The sequence below is a fragment of the Xiphias gladius genome, chromosome 1 (genome assembly GCF_016859285.1).
Source record: "Xiphias gladius isolate SHS-SW01 ecotype Sanya breed wild chromosome 1, ASM1685928v1, whole genome shotgun sequence".
Lineage (NCBI taxonomy): Eukaryota > Metazoa > Chordata > Actinopteri > Istiophoriformes > Xiphiidae > Xiphias > Xiphias gladius.
Genome location: NC_053400.1, coordinates 1779843 through 1787986, shown reverse-complemented (window position 1 = coordinate 1787986; position 8144 = coordinate 1779843). Strand labels below are relative to the sequence as shown.

Below are 8144 nucleotides of genomic sequence, written 5' to 3'. Positions count from 1 at the left end.
ACAGAGAGACAGTCTGCTCTGAAGCATGCACTTTATCATGGGCTGCCCTTTACATTGTTTCTGTAATTTTTTCATATTAATTTCTTCTTCTTTAGACCATCATTCCGTTGCTTTATTACTTTGACCAAATATATCTCTGTCAGTTCCTTTATTTCACAACAGTAGATGTCTTCTTAGGCCCAGACATTGCTTAAACACTTGCCCGGTGCACATTATTGGTGGGCTGATGTCACATGCCTAAATATTAACTGTAGCCAGAATGGATGAAGCTGGACTCTGAAATGTTCTGAAATGGTGCTCTAACCTCCTTGATCTCCCTCTGTGGTGACCTCTTTACCTATAAGAAAAAAAATAACATTTACACCTAAATTTGAAATGGAGTATCATTGTAACAGGATATCTTACGACTACTTACATATGTCACTATGCAAAAATGTTTTGATGATGATGATGAAAGTTTTAATATAACTTATACAGTGGAAAAATGTTTGAAATGCATCCTACCTGGGTTGATAAAACATGTTTTAATATTGGCCACTAGGTGGAGACAGATGAATTGACCTATGTCATCATGACTGATCTTCTCATTGACTCACAATTATTTTTCATTTTATTGCTTAGGTCGACTCAGTACAAATATTGTACTTTTTATTCCACTGCTTTTATTTTAAAGCTTTAGTTTTTATATTGCATTTTATTTTGCAGATACAGATAATTCATATGAAAAATAAATCAACTCATAAATGTTGTTACATTATTGTAGATTAAGCTACCCAGCAGTATATAAAGTCATTCAAATTAGCTGTTGCAGCTGGAGCTAATGAATGAATCAATAATTATCATCCAATCATATCATGTATATGATTCTCAAATGGGCCATTCTGCATCATGACTACTTTTACTTTAGGCATTTTAAGTATATTTTGATGCTGCTATTACCTCTGTACTTTTACTTGAGTAAGATTTTTATTTGATTGTTGTTTGCCAACCACAAAAACTCTCCTAGATATATAGATGGATAGATAGATAGATAGATGGATAGATAGATAGATAGATAGATAGATAGATAGATAGATAGATAGATAGATAGATAGATACATCGATAGATACATCGATAGATAGATAGACCATGCTATATTCATGGTCTATACTGCTATATTCCTCCATTATAGCAAGTTCTGACAGAGCGATGGCACCCCCATGATCTGACCAATCCCAAGCCTTTATGCTTATGAGTTGGCCGGGCCAAGATCTCTTAGCTTCAAAAAAAAAATCCTACAACCTAACCCAATCCCAACACTAACCCTAACCTTAACCCCTTAAACAACTATATAACACTCTACCATTGGATTAATAACAACCTAAAGGTAGTGTGAGGTGAGGGTGAGAGTGTCTAGTGATAATGGCTGAAACACTCAAGGACTTGAAGAAGTCCTTGAGTGTATTCCAACATATTCCATGTTGGAATATATTTTCCAACATGGTTCCTTACTGAGACCACCACTGTTTGAAGTTCATTCACCCAATCAAATTAATAGTTCTACGTCCAACATGAAAGACTCCATCTTTTTCCTTCTTTCTAATCTCCACTCTTTCCCATGTGGTGTGTGAACACAGTATTAAGAACCCTGTTGTGACATGAGTTGGCCCATGCCTTACCTTTGGCTCTCATCTCTAAACATCATTCGCACCAAGTTCACATTCATCCATACATGTATGTTACCAAGCCCTCACTACCTTTAGGTAACTCAGTTTAGCCAGGTGGTTTGTATGACACATTCATTCCGAGCAACACAGTAGTATGCATGATGTATACTAGACACTGAATGAGTGACCACAAAGTTTATTTGTTGTCTTATTTTTTTATATTTTTTCTCACTCATACTCCCATTTTAATTTAGTCGGACATACTACCCTGAGAGCTTTGCAACAAACATTTCTACTAAATTTCTAATTCATCTATAAGAAATTATCTAGTAATCCTTTACCCTCTTGCAATTTCCAAGAGGGTAAAAATTTTCCTGTGATACTGTCCAGAATCAGTGTAACATGCAAATGTATAAAATACAACCTGCAATGTTTTAAATATACAATATACAAACACTGTAAGTTTGTACTCAAAAAATAGTGTCTCACAATAACAATGGCATGTCATATCAGTTACAATTTCACTCTCAACTCTTCTCTCAGTGTTGGCTGAAACCCTTTCTCATTGTCGACTGTTGCGGTTTCAGATACAATTTCTTCTCTGTCCTCATAAAATGTGGTGTTCGGTTCACCTAATTTAATCTCAGCAAACACTAGTGCCACCGGACATATCTCTGATTTTTCAGGAGTGTGGGTTTCTATATGTTTGCCCTTTCTTTTCTGTGCTCTTGACACCCTTGCCCACATTTTAATGCATCTGTCAGTTAGTGTCATGCGGGCACTCGAAAATGGTATTGTATTGGTGTCTCTACAAAAAAGTAATATTAAATATTAAAATGTAACCATTGAGTTACAGTCTAATTAACAATCATTATGATGTTAAATGGTTGTAGACCTGCCTGTCTTGATGACATCTTGCACAACACTCAAAATATTCCTGAAAGTCAACATAATTAGATTAATTGTAATTAATGACTCATGTTTTGTCACAAGAGACAGCAGAACCCAAATGCAACACACAACAAACACAAGAGTTTCAAAGAACCAGGAAGTTTATTCAAAGACTGAATGAGCAGTGGGGCTTTGGGCTAGTGGGGTGAGGGGAGGAGCCTGTGAGCAGGAGAGTTGCAGGGAGGAGAGCTGGGAAGGGCAGCTGCTGTGATCACCAGGGAGAGGAAGGAGAGGCTTGCTGGATGCAGGGTGCTTGCGGACCGTGGGTCAGGGGTTGCCATTGGAGGTGGCGGGCAGAGTCTTTGGAGGTAGCGGGTCGTGGGGTGATGAGTGTGGCAGAGTCTGGAGATGGTGTGGGGGAAGCCGGTAACCGGGGAAACCTTTAGTCTTGAGTGGAGGTGGATCAGATGGTGAAGCAGGTGGGCATACGGTTAGTGGCGGAGTGGGATTGGATGAAGCTGGTGGAGGAACTTGAGCATGGTACTCAGCAGATTGCACAGACAAGGAAACAAGACGTCATCCTGAACACAAGGAAACACACACGGAAAAAACACAAGAAACTTAGACTAAGCGCCCTAGGAGTCTACAGGACTGGTGAGAACAATGCTCTGGTGAAGAGTGGCTGTAGAACCTGGGAAGAGTGAAGAGTGGCTGTAGATCCTGGGACTATATGCAGCAGACTTGAGTAGATGAGAGGCAGGTGTGTAGGCTGATTGAAGGCAGGTGGCTGAAAAAGAGAGGGGAGAGGGAGACAGAGGAGCACCACAACCCAAACACAGACACACATACACACACAGAACAAACTGAGGAAACAAAACATTAAACATGGAGAAGTGGGGAAACACAGGTAACACAAGGAAGAAACCAGAGTCACTGCCAGGGACGTAACATGTTTTTGGTGTGCTGCACAAAGTAACTTTTATGCAAATTGTGACTGAAATTGTAACTGATATGACATGCCATTGTTATTGTTATTACCCTGAAGAGGACAACCTAACCTTGAGAACCGACCAGTCATTCAGGGAGTGCTGGTACCCAGAACATCACCAGGCAGAAAAACAACTGACCCTTCTGAGTTAATTTCCATCTGACTACATGTACCAATGGTGCCTTGGGGTGATAAGGAAGTCACTGCTTCTGTGAACAAGGTTGGCAAGACAGGAACTCGGATGTCAAGAGGTAAAATGACTAGTGTCAGCAAGTGTCTGGACTCACCTAACTGTTTTGCCAAAAAACCAAGAGCACAGGAAGACTTTGACCACTGGAAAGCAACAGAATTCAGCCATTTTGCTTTCTACATTGGGAAGATCATGTTGAAAGGTGTGCTTAAGGCAGACCTTTTTGAGCATTTCATGGCCTTTAGCACAGCTAGGTGCATTTTAGTGTCATTGCAACTGGTTAAGATGGACAGTGCATATGCACATGATTTCCTGAGGTACTTCATTGAACAAGGAGGGATTTTGTGTGAACAAAGATTTCTTGTCTACAGTTTACACTCATTGTTGCATCTTGCAGATTATGTCAACAACTCTAGGTCCCTTCAATGCCTTCCCGTTTGAAAACAAGCTGCAGCAAATCAAGGGAATGGTGTGATCAGGGAAAAATCCACTAATTCATGTTGCCAACTGCCTGGAGGAAACCACAAAATTAACAATAAAAAATTAGATGCAGAGGTCAGCAATCAAGGGGAGGAATAAATTCTTCATGCTCATTGGTGAGGAATGCTGTGAGGTTGTATCTATGAATAGTGAAAATGAGAGGACTGTCCTATGTAGAGTTTACACCAACTTGCAGACATATATGATACACCCTGTGACTCCAGTGTTTAGGGAACTTTATGTGCCAACATCAGAACTTTGAGAATACGGCTTGCTGATGAGAGTACCCTTGAGAGGAGGGCGTTCATGGTTTTGGAAGCTCATGGATATCTTGTTGTAGTTACCATTCCTTCACACCTTGTGAATTTTGACAGCTTGACTCTGACCTGCCTCTAAATCCTCATGCCAGTCCAGGTCTCACCCTCAGCATCAGTGCTCATACCAGTCCAGGTTTCAGTATCAGTCCTCCTGCTCTCTTGCCCGTCCAGGTCTCACCCTCAGCATCAATCCTCATGCCAGTCCAGGTCTCAGTATCAGTCTACCTGCCATTCTAGGCCTCAGCCTAAAGCCCTACCGCTATTCCAGGTTAGTTTCAACCCTCCTGCCCTCATGGCAGTCCAGGTTCCCCCCTCGGCTTCAGTGCTAATACCAGTTCAAGTCTCAGTGTCAGCCCTCCTGCCCTAATGCCAGTCCATGTCTCAGTCTCAGCACTCCCTCAGCCTCAAACCTCATGCCAATCCAGGTCTCAGTCTCAGCCCTCCCTCAGCCTCAATCCTCATGCCAATCCAGGTCTCAGTCTCAGCCCTCCTTCAGTATCAATCCTCAAACCAGTCCAGGTGTAAGTCTCAGCCCTCCTGCCCTCATGCCAGTCCAGATCTCACCCTCAGCCCTCAGCCCTCCCTCAGTCTCAATCCTCATGGCAGTCCAGGCCTCGGTCATACAGCCCTACCACCAGTCCAGGGGTCAGTCCACCTGCAAGCCCTGGCCTCAGTCTCTGTCCTCTTTTCTGCCAGACCAGTTTATCAGCATTCCTGTGTCCTATATCTCAGCTGCCGCTCAGCTCTCCCCTGCCACAATCAATGACCTAAAGCAACTGTATGCACAGCCAATACTTTCTTACACCCACTTGTTCCACACATATTGTAAGTATGCACTGTAATGGTGTTAAACAGGTTTATGTGTTTGCTTGTTTTTTACGTATATACAGCTATGCTATGGTCCGGTGAAGGGCCCGCAAGGACTCAGATCAAGATTCCCGCAGGGTGAATATTTTTGCTTTAATATGTAAGAAATTACATATTAACTACATTTTCAATCAAGTAAGGATGATGACTAGCCCAGGAAACATAAAAAAGAGAAAATATCAATGTAAGTACACAAAAGGACACCTTGACAATACCTTGTCAAATTAGATGAGAACTCCAAGCATAAACCTCAAACTGACCTGAATAAATGCATTTTTAAGTACCTTTCAGGAACACTTCTTAATGTGGTTGCAGGGAAGATGGGAAGTTACTTTACTGTCTTGTTTTTGCCTCATGTTTGAAAGCATAGGGCTGTAGGTGTGTGTTGATTCATTTACAGTTGCAGTGCAGGGTTTGGCCCTATGGTTTGAGCGGATATTTAGGATTCTGGGGGCATGTTTGTTCCCTTTTACCACACTGAGGAGTGTACAATAATAACAATAAAATGTGCAAAAGCCAGGGGACACTGTTGAAAGGTCCTTCACACTTTGTGATCATGGACTGCACATTTTACATTTAAGTTGACATACTAGTTTCCTTCCACTCTTCTAAAGGCAAGCTACACAAGATCAAATAAAATGTGGCAAAAACAAGACAATAAAGTGACTTCACATCTTTTGAACTGCAGCACAATCTTAATCCACTACAAACTGTTAACACACAACTCACAGAGAGAGTTCAGCGGGATGGCGATACGATGGTGGTGATAATGATTTGTGGTTCTCCAGGTCAGGTGCCTGTGGTGTAACCTGGAGAGAAAGCAGGAAAAATAACATCTGCTTTTAGAACTTCTGATTTTTGTTGAATAACTTTTTATTCTGTTTGCATTGGTGATAACATTTAATCATGCATCACTATTTGTTATGTAGCTGACAGAGACCCCAAAAAAAGCCAAAAGGAACTAAGGCCATAAACAACTGAATGTAAATAATCTTATGTGAATGTGACTACTAAGTAAACAGATTTCCCCAAAACAAATGAGGCCTTTTCAACATTCAGTCATGGGACAATTAATAAAAGGACTTAATCTCAATTTGTTAGTTTGAAATTTAATGCATCCAGTGGGGACAGATGATAGTTGTGGATTATTTTCTTTGCTTTGCAGTTGATTTGCATGATGAAATACCAGGCAACTAAAAATGTCCCATGGCAAAAAAAAAAAACAAAGAAAAAAAAGGTACAAACTTATTTTATGCCTCTAATGTCTTGTCATTGTTTCCTCTGTAGTCAACAAGAAATATTTAATCCACGGTCAGATGAAATTATATTATATTTGTCATGAAATAATGAAGGAACAGGCCACACCCTGCCATGAATCTGATCAATTATCAATTGTCCAATTACTTTTGAGCCTCTGCAAATGAGGGACTATATATCATATATATGGCTGTAATTCTTCAGTTAATGTGATATTTTTGTTAAACCCCTTGAATTATATCTGAAATTTAACCCTTCAGTCACATCTTGATGGCTTTGTTTCAAATCCATTTTTGCACAAAGGCAAAATTACAAAAAATGTGTGACTGTCCAAATACCTATGCACCTGACAGTTTGTAAACATCTGGAACGTGTTATACAATTTGGAAGGAAACTTTTATCCATGACTAATAGCCGTATGTCAGATATTCCAAGATATGATTCTAATCTGAGAAAAAGTACTGTGGATGCTCACCATTTATGATTCTTTTCTTATCATATTGATCTCTGGATTTTTACCACTTTGATACCAGAATATGGAGTTAAGATATTTTTCCGACATGACTGATGTAATATTTAGAATGCCAAACACATAGCATTTCTTGTGTTATATTATTGGATCCTGCCTTAATATCTTACTTCATACATTACCGGTCATAAGTTTTAGAACAAGTGAATTTTTCCAGCTGTTATTTAAATTTTACATAATTCAATGTCTCAGTGTTTCTTAAATTAAAGCATAGAACAAATAATTTGAGATTAAAAAACAAAGAATCGTGAAACCTTCTTGTTTAACTAAATTTAATCTAAATATTTTACTCATCCAGCAGCCAAACATACTTGCCTTCTTTCAGTGGAAATCAAATATTGTTCACAATGTTTGTCCCAACACTGTTGCAGAAGTTCCCATGATGTTTTGCACTTACAGGTTGGAGATTTTAAAAACAAGGAATCATGGAATCTTCTTGTTGAACTAAATTTAAAACTATTCTTCTACCAATCATTGAATTGCTTTTATCTTGCTGTTTTTAATTTCAAGTTTTTTTCACTCGTTGTCTTTTATGAGTTAAAAGAAAACCAGCTCTTAATATGGCTGTGTTTGTGGACTGCAAACTTCCTTCCTTAGTTAAGGGATGGCATCCACTGCTTGGAGTCAGAGCTCTGAAAAAACAAGATAAGCTGCTTGACAACTCTCTGTAGCTGCAGCCCAGGCAAAGCATATTTTGAATATGCAGTTTTCCACTCTTGCTCTCCAAGCCGCCCGATCATCCACCTCCCTGATTTCCCCAATGGTCTTAGATTCTGTGGCCACACACAGTCCCCTAGCTGGCCTTGACAAACACTGGCACTTTAACGGTCCGCCAGTAGGGTCTAGCAGCCAAGGAGAGTTGCCAGTTGTCCTCCAAAAATGGGCCGGAGCCAGGGGCAGCGGGCTCCACCACTCCTGCATTGGACCTGGACACTACAACACCGCAGACGGTCACTACACTGCCAGATGATCTGGGGG

At 40.3% G+C, this 8144-nt stretch overlaps 1 long non-coding RNA gene across 1 annotated transcript; it reads right to left on the bottom strand.

Moving 5' to 3' along the window:
- Window positions 1–2698: 2698 nt before the first annotated feature.
- On the bottom strand, window positions 2699–6223 carry LOC120793212. The gene is made up of 3 exons (XR_005707959.1): window positions 6110–6223; window positions 3230–3401; window positions 2699–3119 (listed from the first exon to the last, which is right to left on the bottom strand). It is a non-coding gene; the product is annotated as an uncharacterized LOC120793212 (long non-coding RNA).
- Between the last annotated feature and the right edge of the window lie 1921 nt (window positions 6224–8144).